At 40.8% G+C, this 21089-nt stretch overlaps 1 long non-coding RNA gene across 1 annotated transcript; it reads left to right on the forward strand.

The window, feature by feature from the left end:
* Positions 1–1166: 1166 nt before the first annotated feature.
* LOC125964290 (uncharacterized) lies at positions 1167–12679 on the forward strand. The gene is made up of 3 exons (XR_007477191.1): positions 1167–3239; positions 3371–3431; positions 11572–12679. It is a non-coding gene; the product is annotated as an uncharacterized LOC125964290 (long non-coding RNA).
* Positions 12680–21089: the final 8410 nt, after the last annotated feature.

Here is a 21089-nt window from a genome sequence, read left to right on the forward strand (position 1 = left end):
ACCACCAACGGAGAATGCCAGTTATATGCTTGCATGACACCTCTGAATATTAAGTAGCTTTTGTAATCAATTATTTTTGAAAGGCTTGATCCTCCATAATTAAAAGAAACTTTGAGAATTAATAATAGATTAGCATGATATATGGACTAAAAACACTATGAGCAACAACTTGGCAGTAAGGGAACAATTTTGCATCCAATATAGTGTGTCTGATTGATTCATCCTGTATTGTCTGAATGCTCCCAATACTAACATCACGATGTGGTTCCTTCTTTTTCTTTTTTTTTCTATATTCTGTGCACCCAAGTGGAACCAATTGTTTCTGCACAGGGTAAGATATAAAAACGTAGGTAACTTAAATAACTTACTGCCCAACAAGGCAGTCTGTGTCATACATGAGAATATACCTCAAGTAGCAGCTGCCTGCCTCGTGTTGCCCTCTGGGTTATGACTGGGATGCCATTTAATACCTTTTGCATCTTTTTGTGCTGGCGGTGACATTGAAGCCAGATAGTGGATTCTGGCAAGATCTTGAAATCAAAGGCATGGAAAGAGCGCCTTTGATCAGGTGTTCGTGTTCTCCGACGGTGAGCTTGTGGGTTGGAGCAGAGCTGCCCCACCCCAGAGGACAATCCACTACTGTAGGACAATCTACTACTGTCTAGATGCAGGGTCTGCTTTTTTGCCCTTGAGGGGTTGGGCAGCTGGAGAAGCAGGAGACTTGCTGCTGGGAGACAGTCTGTCTCTGGGCCTGGTGTTGTGTGATTTTGATTTTTTGGTGGAGGCTTTTTAATCTTAGTCTGTACGGTCTAGATTGTTGGCAGCCAAAACTAGATAGTACAGGTGTTTAGCCAGAAGCAGGTGGGGGAAGGGAAGATGGAGTTAGGTGAGAAAAATGGGAAAGGGGGGTCATACTCACATTTTTTATATATATATATATATATATATTATTATTATTATATATATTTTTTGCGGTACGCGGGCCTCTCACTGTTGTGGCCTCTCCCGTTGCGGAGCACAGGCTCCGGACGCTCAGGCTCAGCGGCCATAGCTCACGGGCCCAGCCGCTCTGCGGCATGTGGGATCCTCCCGGACCGGGGCACGAACCCGTGTCCCCTGCATCGGCAGGCGGACTCTCAACCACTGCGCCACCAGGGAAGCCCCTCACATTTATATTTAAAGGATACTTCCTGCCCTTTCCTTTCACTGGGTCTCATTCTCCTCCCTTCTTCCTTCTTTCCCTATCCTTGTCTTTCCCCTTGCCCACTTGTCCTGATTGTGCGTTTTTGTTTTAGTGGTTGGCACCAGTATTGTTTTGCTTAGATATCAACTTTGAGAATAGCAGGATCATGCCTCAGCATAATAGAATTTTAGATCTGGAAGGCATCAATTTTAGTTCTGGATCAGCCATGGAAAGTCTTGAATCTTAAAGATTCTGGGAAGATTCCAGAGTTCCTTCCAGGGGTTTGACTTTTTGTTAGATGAACCCAGGAGTGCTACCTGGCTGGGAAGCTTAGATGTAAAGGTAATGGTTCTGACGATAGCTATCATCATAATGATTAACATGCATTGACTGACGCACACTCTGTAAGCTTTGTCTTTTGACATTTTAATTTTTTAACAGGTAATACATCACAATGCAAAACTATAAGAGATATTTAGTAAAAATTTTCCCTCTCCCTCCACTCAGTTACCACCTCCCACAGAAATAAATAATAACTGTTATCCATTTATTGTGTCTCCTCTCTGAGATGTTATGCATAAATAAGAAAATATGAATATAAACATATATAGTTCCCCCATGTTTCATGGCCAAGTAGGAACACATTATACATTGTTCTTTGCTTCATGTGTTGTCTTTACTTAATTCTCACAGCAGTCCTATGTGGAATGAGCTGTTATTACCCTATTTTACAGTTAGAATTAAGCTCTAGCTGAGTAACTTGCTCAGGGCAACATAGCAGTGTGGAGGAGCTGGGATAACCCCGACTGTCTAACTTGATCAGCTGCGATCTCCATCACTAGGCTGTCCTGCCTCGCTGGGGCTGGTACGGACTCTCCAGGGTTCCTACTGATTTGCACAGAGTCCCTGGGGGCTCAGTGCAGTGCTGGCTCCTAACCACCAACTCTAGCCAGCAATGAGGGAATGTGGCAAAATTTAGCTCTGAATCAGTTGGCATTTCTTTTCTTTCTTTTTTTCATGAAGTAATGATTTTTAAAAATTGTGGTCAAATACATATAACATAAAATTGACCATCTTAATCATTTCTGAGTGTACAGTTTAGTGGTATTAAGTACATTTACATGATTGTGAAACCAATCTCCAGAATTCTTTTCATCTTCCTGGCAACCTCTGTTCTACTTTCTGTGTCTATGAGTTTGACTACTCTAGAGACCTCATATAAGTGGGATGATACTGTATTTACCTTTTTGTGATAGGCTTGTTTCACTTAGCATAATGTCTTCAAGCTTCATTCATGTTGTGGCATGTGTCAGAACTGCTTTTGCTTTTAAGGCAGAATAACATTCCATAGTATGTATATACAGCATTTTGTTTATTCATCCACCCATTGGTGGGCACTTGAGTTTCTTCCCCCTTTTGGCTGTGGTGAATAATGCTGCTATGAATATAGGTGTACGAATATCTGTTTGTGTTTCTGCTGTCAATTCTTTTGGATACATACCCCAAAATGGAATTGCTGGATCATATGGTAGTTCTATTTTTAAATTTTTGCAGAATTGCCATACTGTTTTCCATAGTGCCTACACCATTTTACATTCAACAGTGTACAAGTGTTCAATTTCGCCACATTCTTGCCAACATTTGTTATTTTCTTCTTCTTCCTTTTTTTTTTTTTTTTTTTGCTAGTAATCATCCTAATGGCTCTGAGGTGGCTGTTCTTTTATAACACATTTCTTAATTCTTGTATTGGCCCCACCTGTCAAAGAATTCAGAGTTCTAACCTCAGTCTCTCCTGCAGGCAGAGAGAGGCCTATGGATGAACCACCAGCCTGGAAGCTAGGTGAGACTGGTGGCTCAGCTCAGTATACCTGGCCAGACCCCTCCACGCACCTGGTGACCTCACTCTGTGCTTCAGTGTGGCTGCATCTTGTTGCTGGTTATTCCTCAGCAGAAAGATTTTCTTGATCTTTGCCAAAAAGACATGACGGGCTCCCAGAATGCAGAGGAACCTTTCCCATCTCATACGTAACTCGCACTCTTTATCCATCCTTCCCAGGTGGTTGTTCACTTTGTTAAAGTGGGAGGTTTTTTAAACCTAGTAACATTTTCATTCAATAAGCCAGGTCATTGTTAGGTATCCATCTTTCATTGTATGTTGTCCTTTGTTTGATCCTCCCTGAGAAGAAGATGGGAATGTTTCCCACAGTGTAATATGCAGGATACATCATGTCTCATGTGGACTCCTCAGGTAAGTGACTCAGTCTGACACTTTAGGTGAGCCATTTTTTTCCCAGCTCCCAGCCCTGGGCTCTCTGAAGGTGTTTCTTGGGAATGATTAAGCGGCTTTAATAACTCAGGATCCAAGTGTGGCCTCAGAGCAGTACCAGAGTGAGGTATTTGTCTGTGTTCCCAGCTGCGTCCCCCGCATCTAATCCGAGGCTTAGCTGCCACTAGAGAGGAGTTGGAACCCCTTCCTTTGTGGTGTAATCCATTCTTAACCTATCTTCTGTACGTCCCTGAATATAGCCATTTTAAAAAGTGGCACTTTTGGTAAATACAAAAGCTAATACATGTTTAAAGCAGAAAACTTGGAAAAGGAAGAAAAACACATTACTATAAATACTGTACTGCACAGGATCATAACATAGGTACTGTTTTATAGCCTGCTTGTTCGCTTAAAAGATAGTGTGATCTTCCTACACTAACAAATATCCCTTTACCATATGAGTTTTAGAGATAATCCTCATGGCATAATATGGATATTCTATACTTTATTTTAAAAGTCCTTTATTGTTGGAAATGTAGACAACATCCTCTTTTGACTATTAGAAACTTTCATGAACATCTTGATACATATGAATATTGTATTATTTTTAAATGCTATTTTTGGAAATATGTCTAGGAAGGTCTATTTTATTACAGGCCAGCCTGACTGCTCAGGAAAGTGGGTTGACGGTGTAGGGACAAGTGTTGATAAAAGGGAGTGGAAAGAGAGTGCCTTCTCTTGGAGTTTTAGGACAAAGAGTGTCCAGGCACTGACACCAAATCCAGAGAACTCAGGACACAAACAGCGTCACTATTGGTTTGCCAATTTCATTTGACACCCAGAGTTCTAAGACATTCAGGATGCTCTGTTTTACTCCCTCTCTGCTGTTCATGGTCCTGATTAATGGAATCTATGGAAATATCTCTGTAACAAATCAAGCCAATAGCCACACCCTCAAAATGTAGATCTATGCCTTCTTTTGATTGTTTTGTGAGACGTTAGATGATCATAGCAGTGTATTTCCTGAAGTGACCTATATTTCCCCAGGACATTTCTTTAGTTCTTGTTGCACTGACAAAGAACATTATATCATTCTTATTCTCATTGTTATTCTGGGTGTATCCTCTCTCTTGGTGATTTACTGCAGACAATTCTGGCTTTTTTGCCCCAACATGTTCTTGGAGACTGTGTCCTCAAGCAGATTTAAAAAAATCACATTTTCTGATGAGAACAACGCCACAATTGAAAACCTGCATGTTCCTACCAATTAACTTAGAATCAAATAAATCATAAGTATGGCAAATAATATGACATTAAAACAGAGAAACATCTTTCTATAATTTTTCTAAATCTTCCTTAAGAGCTATCAGAGACATTCAAAGTGCTTCCACTAATTCAGGTCATATAAAGTGAGCATAAATGTATGACACGTATTGTTTATTCAAAGGGACCCAAATATACATAGAAAGTATAAATACTGTAAGAACACAATTCCACAGCATGATAAAGTTAGCCCACGTCTAGATCTTTAGGGCTAAGAAACTTGAGAAAGGTCTATCTTGCCTTGTTTGTTGGATAAGGAAAGTGGGTCTCACCGCCTCAAGTGACCTGCTGAAGGCCACCATGCTGACGTTAATTCAACATGTAATTAACGACAATTTTGCCTCCTTTCTGAGACGTAAGTAGATCGTGTAGTGTGCTTATCAAAATCTCCCTTCAGGACTGAAGCCCTTATTACCCCAACTACTAGGAATATTGGCAGTGGGCAGCTCCCAGCTGTTTCTCTCCTGGGACTTGCCCTGGGCTGCAGAAAGCCTCTTTGCCCAAGGGCAGCTCTCATGTGATGAATGCGCTGCCTGGTAGATGCCGAGGTATAAAGGCCTGGTGCCCACCCCTCCCTCCCAGCCCCAGCTGAGAGGTTTAGGGTTCTGAAGGGCCCGTAGGATCAGCTGAAGCCTAGGCTGTGCACTGTGGCCCAGTTTCTCCCTCTGCCAATGCTGCTTCTTTCCCTTCCCTCCAGGTATTGATCCTGAGAGCACTTTCTTATAAATACCCCGCATGCAAACTCCATTTCAGAGTTTGCTTCTCAGGGAACTGAACTGTGATGTTAAACAAACCTTGGGGGGATATTTTGGATCATTGAGTCTTTCAAAAAAATGCATACCATGAAGATTGAACTGATGTCTTATTTTTATCTATCTATCTATCTATTTATTTATTTTTTGCGGTACGTGGGCCTTTCACTGTTGTGGCCTCTCCCGTTGCGGAGCACAGGCTCCTGACGCACAGGCCCAGGGGCCATGGCTCACGGGCACAGCCGCTCCGCGGCACGCGGGATCCTCCTGGACTGGGGCACGAACCCGTGTCCCCTGCATCGGCAGGCGAACTCTCAACCACTGCGCCACCAGGGAAGCCCCTGATGTCTTATTTTTAATATTCTCTTTGTAAATTTTCTTAGAGAGTAAGCAGAGGTATTCAAAGCGGCTGTGTTAACTCAGGTTGGCATATATGTATCCTAATATATTGTGTTAATAATTGTATATAACATGTATACTAATGCACACATATTTCTGGTAATATTGCAGCATCTCAATAAGGACTTTAATTTGGAAAAGATGTATCTTTTTTTATTGAAGTATAGTTGATCTACAATGTTAGTGTTAGTTTCAGCTGTACAGCAAAGTGATTCAGTTATATATATATTTTTTCAGATTATTTTCTATTATAGGTTATTACAAGATGCTGAACGTAGTTCCCTGTGCTATCCATAATTCTTGTTGCTCATCTATTTTATGTATAATAGTTTGTATTTGTTAATCCCATACTCCTAATTTATCCTTCCCGCCTCCCTTTTCCCTTTGGAAACCAGAAGTTTGTTTTCTATGTCTGTGAGCCTGTTTCTGTTTTGTATATAGATTCATTTGTATTATTTTTTAGATTCCATATATAAGTGATATGTAATATTTGTCTTTCTCTGTCTGACTTACTTCACTAAGTATAATATTCTCTGGGTATATCCATGTTACTGCAAATGGCATTATTTCATTCTTTTATATGGCTAATATTCCATTATATATATATACCACATCTTCTTAAGCCAGTTGTCTCTTTTTTTACATTTAATTAAATTAATTAATTTATTTTCTAACATCTTTATTGGAGTATAATTGCTTTAAGATGATGTGTTAGTTTCTGCCTTATAACAAAGTGAATCGCTATACATATACATATATCCCCATATATCCCACCCCTATACCACCCCTCTAGGTGGTCACAAAGCACCGAGCTGATCTCCCTGTGCTATTCAGCTGCTTCCCACTAGCTATCTATTTTGCATTTAGTAGTGTATATATGTCCATGCCACTCTCTCACTGCGTCCCAGCTTACCCTATCCTCTCCCTATGTTCTCAAGTCCCTTCTCTACGTCTGTGTCTTTATTCCTGTCCTGCCCCTACGTTCTTCAGAACCTTTTTTTTTTTTTTTAGATTCCATATATATGTTTTAGCATATGGTATTTGTTTTTCTCTTTCTGACTTAATTCACTCTGTATGACAGACTCTAGGTCCATCCACCTCACTACAAATAACTCAATTTTGTTTCTTTTTATGGCGAGTAATATTCCATTGTATATATGTGCCACACCTTCTTTATCCATTCCTCTGTCGATGGACACTTAGGCTGCTTCCACGACCTGGCTATTGTAAATAGTGCTGCAATGAACATTGGAGTGCATGACTCTTTTTGAATTACGGTTTTCTCAGGGTATATGACCAGTAGTGGGATTGCTGGGTCGTATGGTAGTTCTATTTTTAGTTTTTTAAGGAACCTCCATACTGTTCTCCATAGTGGCTGTATCAATCTACATTCCCACCAACTGTGTAGGAGGTTTCCCTTTTCTCCACACCCTCTCCAGCATTTATTGTTTGTAGATTTTTTGATGATGGCCATTCTGACTGGTGTGAGGTGATACCTTATGGTAGTTTTGTTTTGCATTTCTCTAATAACTAGTGATATCGAGCATCTTTTCATGTGCCTGTTGGCCATCTGTATGTCTTCTTTGGAGAAAGGTCTATTGAGGTCGTCTGCCCATTTTTTGATTGGGTTGTTTGTTTTTTCGATATTGAGTTGTATGAGCTGTTTGTATATTTTGGAGATTAATCCCTGTTGGTCACATCGTTTGCAGCTATTCCCCAAGTTTTGTGTTTGAGAAAAAGGGAGGGATGATTGCTGGGAATAAAGAGATGAAAGATAATTATGAGGTGATTTTATGGAAATTAAATCTGAGGATTAAAAAAATATAAAACATAAAATGATGTAACAAATATCCATATATCTATTACACAGGATTAATATGTTAACAAATTGTCATATTTGATCTTTTAAAATATGAAATAAAAAGGTACAGACAGAGCACTTAGGATTTTCTCTTAACAATATGGCAGAGCTCATCCGCCTGCTCTCAGTGCTTGGCTGAATCACTAGACACACAGCAGCCCATCTTTGACACCAAAAACACCAAAAGGGTAAATGTGGACCGGACAGCATTGAATGAGCAGGGTGATGAAATAAGTGTTGAAAGTAAAACACGTCTTCCCTGTATGTGGACATTTTCCGTAATGGAGTCAGGAAGATACAAATTGAAATCTAGAAGTGCAACTGCAGAGAACAAACCCTTGGGGAAAATACCTCTTCTTATAATACAGCCAGTAGCATTTAAAAACTCTTCTGAATCTGCGGACGTTGAATGGCTTGTGTAAAGGGGTTTGGAATTCATGGTGAATTCATAATTAACTCATCATTTCCCAAACGAGTTTTTCCTCCTCATTTCCTGTTTCAGTAAACTTACTGGCAAATCACATGAGTCAGAGACCTGGAAACCTCCCTAGAATTGTCTTTATCTGGCACACCCAATTGCTTTAGCCTTCTAAAAAATCGTTCAGATCCATTCCTTCTTTTTTTTAAAACTCTTTTATTTATTTATTTATTTATTTATTTAGGCTGCTCAGGTCTTAGTTGCAGCACGTGGGATCTTCGTTGTGGCATGCAGGATCTTTAGTTGTGGCACGTGGGATCTTTTAGTTGGAGCATGCAGGCTTCTTAGTTGCGACCTGCATGCGGGATCTAGTTCCCCCACCAGGGATTGAACCCAGGTCCCCTGCATTGGGAGCATGGAGTCTTACCCCCTGGACCACCAGGGAAGTCCCCATCCCTTCCTCTTTATGCTTGCTTCTCCAGATCTTATTGGAATCTCATCAGTTTTGAGCTGGACTGTTACGGAAGTCTCCTAACTGGTCTTGATACCTTTAACCTTGTTTCCCCTACAATCTGCCTCACCCACCTCAGAAGCAAGATTCACACCACCACAAGTGAAGTCTTCCTAAGTTGCAAATCTGGCGTATCATTCTTAAAAAGGAAAAATTCTTAGCAGTTCCCCACTGCTCAATAAATGCAATAAATAATAATTCAATAAATAAATTCAAGGTACTCCATGAGCACTCAAGCTCTGCACATCCTGGCCTCTGGCCTTCAGCTTCACGCAGCACCCCACTGGGCTTCATACTTCAGGGTCCAGTGATGCTCAACTGATTGCATACACCCACACCAAATATTTCACACTTCCATGCCTTTGGTCATGCCTCTTCCTTTTCTTGAACTATATCAGTCCTTGATTCTACTCCTTCAGTTGGCAAAGTCCCACTCATACTTCGAGACTCGACCTTAGTGTCTTCTCCTTGAGAAAATCTTCTACAATTTCTTCCAGCAGGGCTGAATATCTGTTTTCATGTCTGCCCCTTATACTCTGGTATAAACTCCCAATCCTTTAAACTCTGCATCCCAGCATCAAACACAGTACCCACACTTAATATATGCTTCTAAATGTTTGTTGAGTGCCAGCTCAGTGCAGCTGGGAAAGAGGTTGAATTCAGAACATCAGGTGGGTGACAAGACCTAGCAGTATGTGGACTACGGGTTGCTGGATAGAGCATCAGTGGGATGAGCTGGGGCATCTCCAGCATAGGTGTGTCACCTGCAGTGGTCTCCTCTCTAAGAATGAGGCAGAAGACTGGGCACCAAGTATGTTTTTAGTCTTTGCCGAATCTCTGCGAGCCTCTTGGGCTCACATAGGCTAAATCACTGGAGTTCGGAGAGATAGTGGGAACTTCATGTCATTGGATGAGTGGAAGGGAAAGGTGGAGGTCGTGGATGGAACAGGAGGCTGCTGAGCACTTCAGGAGTGCACAAGAACAGTAGCACATTTTGCTTGGAAGGGACCAATGTGGAGCCCTTTTCTTCCTCCTTCTCTTCATCTTCTTCCTCTTCCTTTCCCACTCTTCTCTTTCCTTTTCATTTCTCTTTTTTCATCTTCCTCTGCCTCTTTCCTTTAGTTTTGGCAACATATTATGTTTTATGTCCTAAATAACCATTTACTAGTAGTGGTATAGAGAAAAAAGGTAGAGAAAAATCTGTAGAAGTGCAAAATAAATTTGGGCTTAAAGGAGGGTTGAAGTTAAAGAGATGACAAGTAAAGTGGTTCTTTCATTAAGTTGTGCATCACGAGCTTTAAAATCAATTGTAAATCAAGCACTTGCATTATGTGAGACATATTGCCTTGGTGCATAAATCTGGTCACATTATTGCTGCTAAAATAGAGCACAAGTCCAAGATGCTGGGTTATGAACCCAAATAGGAAAATACATAGTGTTAGGTGATATGGCATAATGCTTAATCTCCCTCTTATGCATGATTGACACAATCACGCATAAGATATTGAGTTTCTTTGGTCATTTGTGGATCAGAATTTGCATAAAAAATTTATGACTTCTCGCGAATAGTTTGCGAAGCTAAAGACTAATACTAAACTTCAGGGCATTTGCATCATAGGTAAAACCACCAGCGCTAGAATTAAACCACAGCAGAATTTTCATGCTGTTGAGTTTATGGTGTTTTTGCTTGAAGGAGTTGTTTTCTGTATTTAGTTTAAAATATATCCACAGACCAGGGCATCATTTCAGCCTTTCTACTCATGGTTTCTCACAACATGGGCCTTTGACTTGCATTAGAAAAACCTGGGTGCTTGCTTTGGTCCAGATTCTTGCGCCTCCCCACTCAGATCTACAAGATCAGAATACCAGAAAGGGGGTGCTGGGGTTCTGCAGTTTGCCTTAAAGCCACCAGGGCCCATTTTCTGCAGCACGCCCAAATAGAGCCTGCTGATTGTGTGTTATGAAAGTGATGCTTGGTGTCCAACTAGCATGGACTGAAGTGATGAAACATCATGTCAGCTCTAAATCAGGTTGGCTGGAAGATGTGGTTTGTTGTCAGAAATTATTGGAGTCAGAATTGTAGATAATATCATTTGTGTCACACAGATGACAAATCCGGTGACCTAGTGATGGGCAAGGGCTCCTGGGTGGCTGTGGGAAACCCTTCCCTACTGAGATGACAAAGCAGTGGCTTGAACAGTTTCCATGACCCTGGAAGGGCCCCTGCCAGAGGGTCTTAACCACAATAGTATCTGGCTGCCTGACTCATGCATGGGAGGTTTTTTTCCAGAGTGTAATCCTGACCTTGAACAAAACCACACAGGGTAGCAGTCTGTTTTGTAGGCTGTGAATTATATCCAAGCCACAGCCAAATTTATCTGCTGCTCTGTGCATCTCCTGAGCCTTCAGCTAGCCAGCCCTTCTGCCACTGCAGGGAAGCAGGTCTGCAGTAAAGCTTCCGGACCAGATGCATGAACAGCTGGTCTGCCATATCTTAGTGCATGGAACAGAAAGTCATATCATGATCCCTCTTCATGGCATTCAACCCATTTGATGGTATCCCAGAAGTATTTAAACATATTTTCATTCTCTGATCCACTCCCTCTTCTGATAACCAAGAACATCACTATATCTTTCTGCCCCTATCAATGTAATTCCTAATAAAGTATGTCATTGAAAATGCACCCCCTATTTGATTTATTAGAAGCATTGCTGTCTGTGATATACTCACATGATGTCTTCGAAAAGGATATTGGATTTGTTCCAAGAAATTGTCAGGTTACTCTAGCATTGGGGAGTGTGTGAACATTCAGAACTAATTCTAAAAGTGGTTGTTTCCCTATTGTACACCCCACCAGATTCATAGCTGGATCGCTTGTTTGGGCTCTGGGTGTTCCTGTCTGGCTACAAAGTAACACATTTGTAGTGCCCTCGAGGACTTGAACATGCCGCCATTCTGACCTCACAGAACCCAGCAGCTCTGCTCCTGCACTTGTCTAGGTTAGAACCTTCCTGCAGACTCAAGATTGTCATGCTCGTTAACACACTTTTGTAGGCTCCAGCAGGGCTGCCCATGCTTAGCTGGGAGGGAGGATAAAGTAAGGCAGAGAGCAAAGGCCTCTGATAGCCTTGCCTATTTGTTCCTGGCTTCTTGCTTTTATCTCTGACCTTCCAGACTCTGGACCTCATCTGTCTTGAGCTATGGTACCTACCAGTGCCTCTCAGCTTTAGCTGACCTCTCTGGGATGCACCCCTTGTAAGACTGATTGTTTCAGCCTCATTCACTTGCCCTGAAACTCTTACTGATAGTATCTGTCAGATCCCCACCTGGCAAAGCAGGCCTCTAGTACTGACCCCTCTTGGCTGTCTGGATCCTCTTTCCACCGGAACCCAGAACTTATCCACACCTTGACTTAAGCTCTATATGGGTGGGCATTATGTTGATTTGCTCTTTATTTCCTGTAGGAGTTACTCAATTAATGATGACCAAATGTTGAATGAGGCTGTGTAAAGACTTTCACATTTTAAAAAGTGAGTATAAATTATAGGATTGGCAACCTAGAAGGAAAATTATTTGAATAAAGAACACGAAAGCTGTGATTCTATTTCTTCTGTTCATGGTAATTCCTGTGGTCCCCTCTGTTATCAAGAGATATTTCCCATATTTGTTTCAGCTCTTAGGAATAACAGATAAAAATTGATTTGCTGTTCCAAGATACTGACTTAATAGGATTTCCTCCCTATAATATGAACTGTTCATAGAAGAAGGGCAAACAACCTCTCCAAATCAGGGACTTAAACTGAACAGTTCTGGAGCCTAAAATTTACAAAAGGCCACTGTAATTACTACTCCTGACTCTGAAACAAATACTTTTCTTCTCCTCCATCCCTCCCCCTGCTTAAACTCACATGTCATATGAGCCAACTTTTCCACCAGCAATTCTTGATACGTAGTGTTGAACCAGAATAGAGTCAATAAATTCATATTTTTTCTCAATTCTTACTTGCTGTAAAATAGTAAGAAGTCACTTATGATCTTACTGCCTTACTTAAATCAACTGCTTGCCTCTATGTTCCCTCAAATTGGAGTATTAGAGTCTTGTCTGAATTAAAGCCCAGGCCGAACCAGCATGGTGCCAATTCATCTTCCTATTTATTTATTTTTTAATCTCTTACTTGGCTATCCTTCTTGGTGGTCATTGCAGCTTGTCAAATGAACTCCTGGGGCTGATATCACTATGAAAAATTTGCATAGATTGTTCTCCTAGAAAATTTTATTTTTCCTAAATAGTAGGAACTAGATAAACACACAGATCCTTAAGACAAAGCCAAACTCTGGATAAGAACATATGTTTTTACATAGAATTTAAAAGAACAGAATGTACCGCAAGATGGGAAGAGCCCAGTGAACTCTTTAATTGGTCTCTGCTGTGTGTTCATGAGGAGGGAAGATGGTTGGAAAAGGGATTCTCATATCTGACCTAAGGACAGCTCTAAGGGGCCAGCATCACAGTAGCGATTAGCCCTGGTACAGAGCTAAGTCTATCAGCAATCTTGCTATGTAGTTGGATAGGCAAGATGGTTCACTAACCTTGTCTTCTAAATAAGAAATTGATGCTCAGAATGTTGCTAAGTCTCACTCAGCAAATAAGTGGCAGAGTTGAAAATCAAACCTAGATCATTTGACCATAATTTTTCCTCCTTTCCACATACCAACTCCTGGAATAGTGACTGCTATACGTTCTTCCAGAGCAAAGAGCAGGCCAACCAGTCTCCTTTGCCATGGATTGCCTGAAGACTGGGGTTGGTGTGAGATATTTGCTTTTCATCCAGTTTTGTTTTGGGCTTCTTCTCTGAATATTTTTTCGAGATGATTTCCCTAGCATACTGTTGCTTATTAGGTCCAAATTCCTGAATAAATATTGGAACTTTACCTTCCTGGAATTAATTCAAGTAAAATAATATCTTTGATATAAACATAAGTCAAGCTACAATAAACAGAAATTTGAAGCATGTTCAAGGGGTTTGGATTTCATTCTTTGGCTGCTTTAGACCTGGGATGTTGGGTTTAAATAAATAAATAAAAATAAGTAAATCATAAATCTTACTGTTCCTGACAGGAAGTAGAATGGAAGCCTCATGGAACTGCCGAAATATATGGTTTTCCTTTAAATTCCTCATTAATTATGACTTGTGCTTCTTTTCTGTGGGAGGAAGAGACATTAAAGCAGAATTATTCTATAGCTCATTCTTGATTATACTTGTTCACAAACGATTACCTGCAATTATGAATTCCAAAAGGCTTTGAAAATCTTAATTTTTTCCCCATAATTTTGGTGCAGACTTATTTGGTGGAAATACAAGGTCTAAACTGAAATGAGACTATTTCTGGTCTATATCCCATTTAATGTGGATATTTATGTATTTTGCTGCAGAAATATTAATACAAGGTGCCGCCAAGATCCTGTTTAGTGTATTACCTCAAATATGGTTGCACAATAACATCTGCAAAATTCTGAATTCTGAAATGCATTTAGCCCAAGGGGTTCAGAGAAGGGACTGCAAACCTCTTCACAAGAGGAGAAGGGAGATGTGTGACTAACACAGAGTAATGGAGAAACACAAGCAGTCGGCTGCAGGACCTTTCACCCACATTGATGCCCTCCCTGAGAGAAGATTACACATCTCCATCCTGTTGAACTCATGTACACTCGTGTGATTGATTTTCTCTGGAAAATAAAATGTGAGCAGAAGAGAAGAGATGAGTCATTTCCAGGCAAAGCTTTAAGAGCCAACGTGTAGCTCTGCATTCTTTTTCTTCTTCTGCCATGAGCTCAGCAGTGCTGCACATGAAGGCTGGGATCCATCAGCTTGGATGCCCAGTGAAGCCTGGCACGGAGCTGTGGCTGATCAGCACTGGAGATGTAATGTGAATGAGAAAGAAACCTTTGTTGTTGAAGCCTCTGCAGTATCACCTAGTCTATCTTCACTGACGCATGCAAAATCAGTGCCCTCTGGGATGGAGCCATCCATTAATGTAACATCTGTGGACACTGACACAATGAGCAACAGTGTCCTCTAGGGGTTTGCAGTCCAGCTAAACAGATAAATAGTTAAAAAGTCAGGTCTGGCCTGCCACAATGCTATACTCTCTCCTCCACCCCCAGCATTGGTTTCCATATCTAGGCCCAAGGCCAGATGCCTCCTGACTTCACCTATCCAAACACATGCTTGGATACTAATGCACATTTTTCTTTCTTTATTGGATTTAACAAATTACATAAGTAATTCCTGCTTATTATAATAAATTAAACAACACAAAAGTATATAAAGAAAAAGTTTATTCTCTCTTCCTCTCTCTCCTACCAGTGGTATGTATCCGTCTACAGCTTTTTATGTTCTAGGCAAATATATATAGATACATAGGTCATTTTTTAATATTATCCTACCGTGAACATTACCCTGCTAAGGACATCTGTGCAATTCATTTGTTAGCCTTAACTAGACGATTAATTCTTTTTTTTTTTTTAAAGTGACACTTTTTTTTTTTTTTAGATGTTGGGGGTAGGAGTTTATCAATTTATTTATTTATTTTTGGCTGTGGTGGGTCTTCGTTTCTGTGTGAGAACTTTCTCCAGTTGTGGCAAGCGGGGGCCACTCTTCATCGTGGTGCATAGGCCTCTCACTGTCGTGGCCTCTCTTGTTGCGGAGCACAGGCTCCAGACGCGCAGGCTCAGTAGTTGTGGCTCACGGGCCCTGTTGCTCCGCGGCATGTGGGATCCTCCCAGACCAGGGCTCGAACCCGTGTCCCCTGCATTAGCAGGCAGATTCTCAACCACTGCGCCACCAGGGAAGCCCCTAGAAGATTAATTCTTTTAATCCTTAGTAATTTCTTTTACTGAGTGCTTACTATGTCCAAATCACTCTTGAAAATACTTTATTTAATGCCTTTGTGAACTCTGTGAGGTAGGTACTGTTATTATCCGCTTTTGCCATTTGAGAAAACTGAGGCCTAGATAAACTGAGTAATTTGTGAGACTCATACAGATCAGGAAGTGGTGGAGTGAGAAACCCAGGCAGTCTGACTTTATACTCCACACTTTTAACCTGCAAGTTTTATCGCTTCTATAATTGCATAATAGTCCATGAATGAATGGACTATAATTTATTCAAGCATTTTGCTGTTGATGGAGATTGAGGTGATTTCCTCTTTTCCTCCTTTTATCTTGCTACTGCCAACCATGTTGAAATAACACTGAAATACATACCGATACTCTTTTTTTCTGTTGAAAGAGCCCCACATTAATTTCTTCCTGCGCCTCATTTGGGAGAACACTACCAACTCTGGCAGTCTCAGTCCTGGTTAGGCAGTGGGTCCTGGTTATCATAATTCATATTCCAATGGCCAGTTAGGAATTTTTGTTTCACCAGTTCCTCTGAACCCTCCACATATCTCTCTAGTACAGGGCAGAGTGGAGAGGCCTGTATAAGTCAATGCAGCTTATATTTAGAAACAGGAGGAAGTGAACTGTAAGGGATTATCTTCTCCTAGATGTGTCAGATGCAATCACACAGCATAGATTTATGAAGCGGAGTGAAATATTTGTTTTGATTGCTCACTGATTAAGAATACATAATCTTGACAGACATCTAGGGCAACTACTCTTATTGTAAGAATCTGGGTCAGGGGTGCCCAGCTTCTTCTAATTCAGCAGTCTCATTTCATTAAAGGACTATGCAAAGAAACCTCAGTTTGGGTCTGTACGATTGGCTGCTTCATCTTCGGTATTTCACGTTGCAGGAGCCCCAGCAGTCGCCAACGTTATTGTCTGTCAATGTGTAATGTCATCTTCATAGTTGTTCAGTATAGAGTTTGGAAAAGTATCTGAGTATCTTATGAAAAACGAACATACCATATGAAAAGTGGACATATAATTTAATACTAAAATAATTTATGAAGATATTTGAGGTAAGGTGTTAGACCAAACCCCACATGTTGGAGATGCTTAAAAGTGGGGTTTTGCAAAAACCTGAAAATTATTTAAAAGGAAATGGTTAAAAATCTCAAGAGATATGTTTTAAAAATTTAATCTAGAAGCTCTGCAGGATAGGTATTTATCAACAGATTGCTATGGTGTGCTACTACATGAAAATTGGACAGTAAAACACATTTGGTTATTTTAAGTTAAATTATCCAGTGAAATGCAGAGGGGAAAATCATAGCATAAATTGGGAGATCTTGTGTTTGTGGCTGGATAGTACTTTTGTATTTTTGTGTGAGGTGGTGGGTAGGGGTAGATAAGCATGTGATCTCCTTAAAATATTTTTCTTTAGTACAGTGTAAGCTTTAGGGTAACCAGGTGTTACTCTATACAGTCTATGTTTGAAAGAAATGTATTCAAGACCAAAAATTAATGATTACATATGTAAGAACTTCTGCTTTCGAAAGCAAAACATCACATCATCTCTGTCCTGAAGTGTTAGCGTGTCTGTTTCTTGCGTCAGCAGCCGTCTCCATTTCTGTCTGCTCAGGAGCATTTAAATCAAAAGCCTCACCCTTAAGCATACAGGATGCAGGCCTCAATCCCTTCTTTACTCTGTTCATGCAAGGGTGGGAAATGTGACAGATGTTTTAACCAACCCACATTATCTTTAATACCACTGTTTTCACCAGCAAGAGCCTGTTTCTACATCCACGGTGCGAAGATGCTGCTGATTTCACCAAAGGAACTCAATTTCTGAAATTCTTGATACTCATTAGCAAAAGCACAGGTGAGGATCAAGAAATGAATGCCCAGAGTGCAAGTAGCAGCAGTCACTCTGGTGTGTGGGCTTTTACCCCATGAATGTGGGTTCCTGATTAGGACATACGGCTGTCCCTTGAATAAAGCTGAAACCAGCTAACACATTATTGGGTCCCATGGTCTATGCTGAAGATTTTAAAGTAAATTGTGGACATTTATCTGTGATGGACCTACACAAGCCCTTGAACTCAGCTGCTCTCCATCTTATTTCTTTCTATATTCATTCAGATTTGCCTTTGGCCACATATTATTTTCATTTCTAGCTCAGCTCCTGCCCCAGATTCATGCATGATGACACTTCCCTCTTTATACATAAGTGTATTAAAAAGTATGCTTACTGTTTTGAGTGATCATTTAGGTTACTTTATTTACTACTGCCATTGTGCTAAATGCAATAAGTTTTCACCTGAATGATTGAAAGCTCTGCCAAAAGAGGGAAAAAAATGACAAGTTTCCCTTTGGTGTGAAATGAGTGCCTTCCACTTTAGTCTCCTGGGGCTCTGCTTCCTTTCACCTGTAAAGTGAGGAAATTTGGACCAGAATAGCTACTGTTTCCCTGTGAGCTCTGATAATCTGAGATTTCTGTCCTAGCAGTTACACCTTAGGCTCAGGCTGCAGCAGCCTGTGAGACAAATCCATGGAGGACTTGCTGCCTTGGGTGTGGGTCTTTCCCCTTGTGGTGGTGAAATAGAAGACTCCAGACATCACTATTTGATAATCCAGCTGGCTACGTTCCTGTCATGACTAACGGATGAGTTTGGTGATGGTGCTAAGACTCTGCTGTAGGTGAGGCATCCTTTAGATCAAGAAGTACATCAAAAGGGGAATCTATGGGATTCAACTGTCTGCCTTCAGTTTTGATGCAGTCATTGATCAAATAAACATGAAGAGCATAGCACATCTTCCCATCTTTTCCTTTAAACTGAGTTCTGGTCCCTCAGCAGGTTGCATAATTTTTTCCAAGGCAGCAAAGACCCTTTGCCTCTGAATATCCAGTGTTGTCTTTGAAGGAATAATGGGCTGGAGTTGATGTCTGTGTTTAATTTCAATTTAAATATTATTTTATAATAGGCTTTTGTTTCAATGTCCATTTAGTCTTTTTTTTCTTTTTAACATCTTTATTGGAGTATAATTGCCTTACATTGTTGTGTTAGTTTCTGCTGTATAACAAAGTGAATCAGCTATATATAAACATATATCCCCATATCTCCTCCCTCTTGCATCTCCCTCCCACCCTCCCTATCCCACCCCTCTAGGTGGTCACAAAGCACCCAGCTGATCTCCCTGTGCTATGCGACTGCTTCCCACTAGCTATCTATCTTACATTTGGATGTCAATGCCACTCTCTCACTTTGTCTCAGCTTACCCTTCCCCCTCCCCAGGTCCTCAAGTCTCTTCTCTATGTCTGCATCTTTATTCCTGTCCTGCCCCTAGGTTCGTGAGAACCATTTTTTTTTCTTAGATTCCATATATATGTGTTAGCATACGGTATTTGTTTTTCTCTTTCTGACTTACTTCACTCTGTATGACAGACTCTAGGTCCATCCACCTCACTACAAATAACTCAATTTCATTTCTTTTTATGGCTGAATAATATTCCATTGTCTATATGTGCCACATCTTCTTTATCCATTCATCAGTCGATGGACACTTAGGTTGCTTCCATGTCCTGGCTATTGTAAATAGTGCTGCAATGAACTCAATGCCCATTTAGTCCTTAATGGTAGAGTTATTCGTCCTCACAGAGAAATTAAATAGACTGAAACTTGAAAAAGAATTTATAGATATCAGTTTTATTCAATATATGTTGCCTGTTACTGAATTCAAGGAAGGTGCAGCTTCCGTGGCTGATATTCTAATGAAAGGACTCCTTCGTTTGTTCGTTTGTGGCTGTATTCTACCTGTTGTTTTTCTCCCTGTTCTCTTGTCTTCAGTTGTCATGCTTTTGCTCATCTTCAAAAGGGGGCAGCTTAGCTCATGATCCTACTATCCCCCGGAAAATATGGGGAAAGAGGGTTGGCAGAAATTGCTGCTTTTTCAGCTCAGTTTTTTCCCCTGGATACTTTAGTTCAAATCTTTGCTTTTTCTTTAAGTCATCAAGCCATCAGGTCAAGCAAAGAAAAAACCAACCATGCTTACGGTCATATTTTGGTTACTCTTAATCAGAAAGTAAAAAGTTAAGGATATAATATTATTTTTTAATAGTCTTATTAAGTGTAATTTTTAATTATGTTTTAAGCCAAGCTCTCTCTCTCTCTACCTCCCACCCTCATCTTTTGGAATAATAAACCTTTCTTGGCCTCTTCTTGCTGACCCTGAAGAAATCTCATGATACCATGATCCTCACTCAAATTCATGTTTGGTTAATCTATTTCTTTTTTTAGGTACACTCTTCCACCTTGCTCTGCGCCCTGGTGGTTGGACAACTTCACCAGACTACCTTACTCTCTGGTTCCAGGTTGGTTTGGCCAATGGGAGTGTTGGCAGGGATTAGAGCAAGAGAGGAGACAGAGGCCTGTGTGTTCACCACCCCTCCCCTTTCTTTGTAGCGGCCAACGCATTGGCTCATTCTGGACTCCCCTATATTCTCTGTAAAATGTCTCTCCCCACACAGCCTCTTTGTTTTCAAATTCCAGCAGCCACCTTTCTCCTTCAGGCTTATGGGTGTTAACAGGGTCCACTGATACCAACTCCTCATTGTCTCTTGAGGTTCCCTACACCCTGCACACCCACTGTAGACAGGCCCCATATTAAACTTTCCTCATGGTATTAATTTGGAATGTGCCATCTGTTTCTTGCTGGAGCCCCGACGGATAGAATAATTCAATGAGTGCTTATATTACTGGGAGGTAGTATGGCATAATGGTTGTCTTCCATGTGGCACCCGATGGATCTAGGCTTGAAAACATCCTCGTCACTTGCTAACTCAGAGTGGAGATTATTTAACCACTCTGAGCCTTAGCTTCTCTAATTTAAAGTGGGGATAGTATTACCTACTTCACAGAATTGTTACAAGAATATGTATGAATACTCAAAAATGTTAACTATTATATATAATTATATACAATAACATTAGAGAAATATATAATACTATATATTATAACATAAAGTATTGTATAATAGCATATAATACTATTGTATTATCTATAATAACATTATATATAATGTTTTAGTTTCCCCTCAATGTATACTGAATCACTTCCTTACTGGTAATGCCTGAGCAATAACAAAGCAGTCATTTTTGGTTCCTCTCCACCCTTGTGCTGTTGATATTTGTGTTTCAAGTTAGACCTCCTCTTCCCTTGTACCCCACAAATTCCTGCTTATCTTTTTTTTTTTTTTTTTTGTGGTACGCGGGCCTCTCACTGCTGTGGCCTCTCCCGCTGTGGAGCACAGGCTCCGGACACGCAGGCTCAGTGGCCATGGCTCACGGGCCCAGCCGCTCCGTGGCATGTGGGATCCTCCCGGACTGGGGCACGAACCCGTGTCCTCTGCATCGGCAGGCAGACTCTCAACCACTGCGTCACCAGGGAAGCCCCTCTGCTTATCTTAATGGTAGTTTGCTTCCCACA

The sequence above is a fragment of the Orcinus orca genome, chromosome 4 (genome assembly GCF_937001465.1).
Source record: "Orcinus orca chromosome 4, mOrcOrc1.1, whole genome shotgun sequence".
Taxonomy (NCBI): domain Eukaryota; kingdom Metazoa; phylum Chordata; class Mammalia; order Artiodactyla; family Delphinidae; genus Orcinus; species Orcinus orca.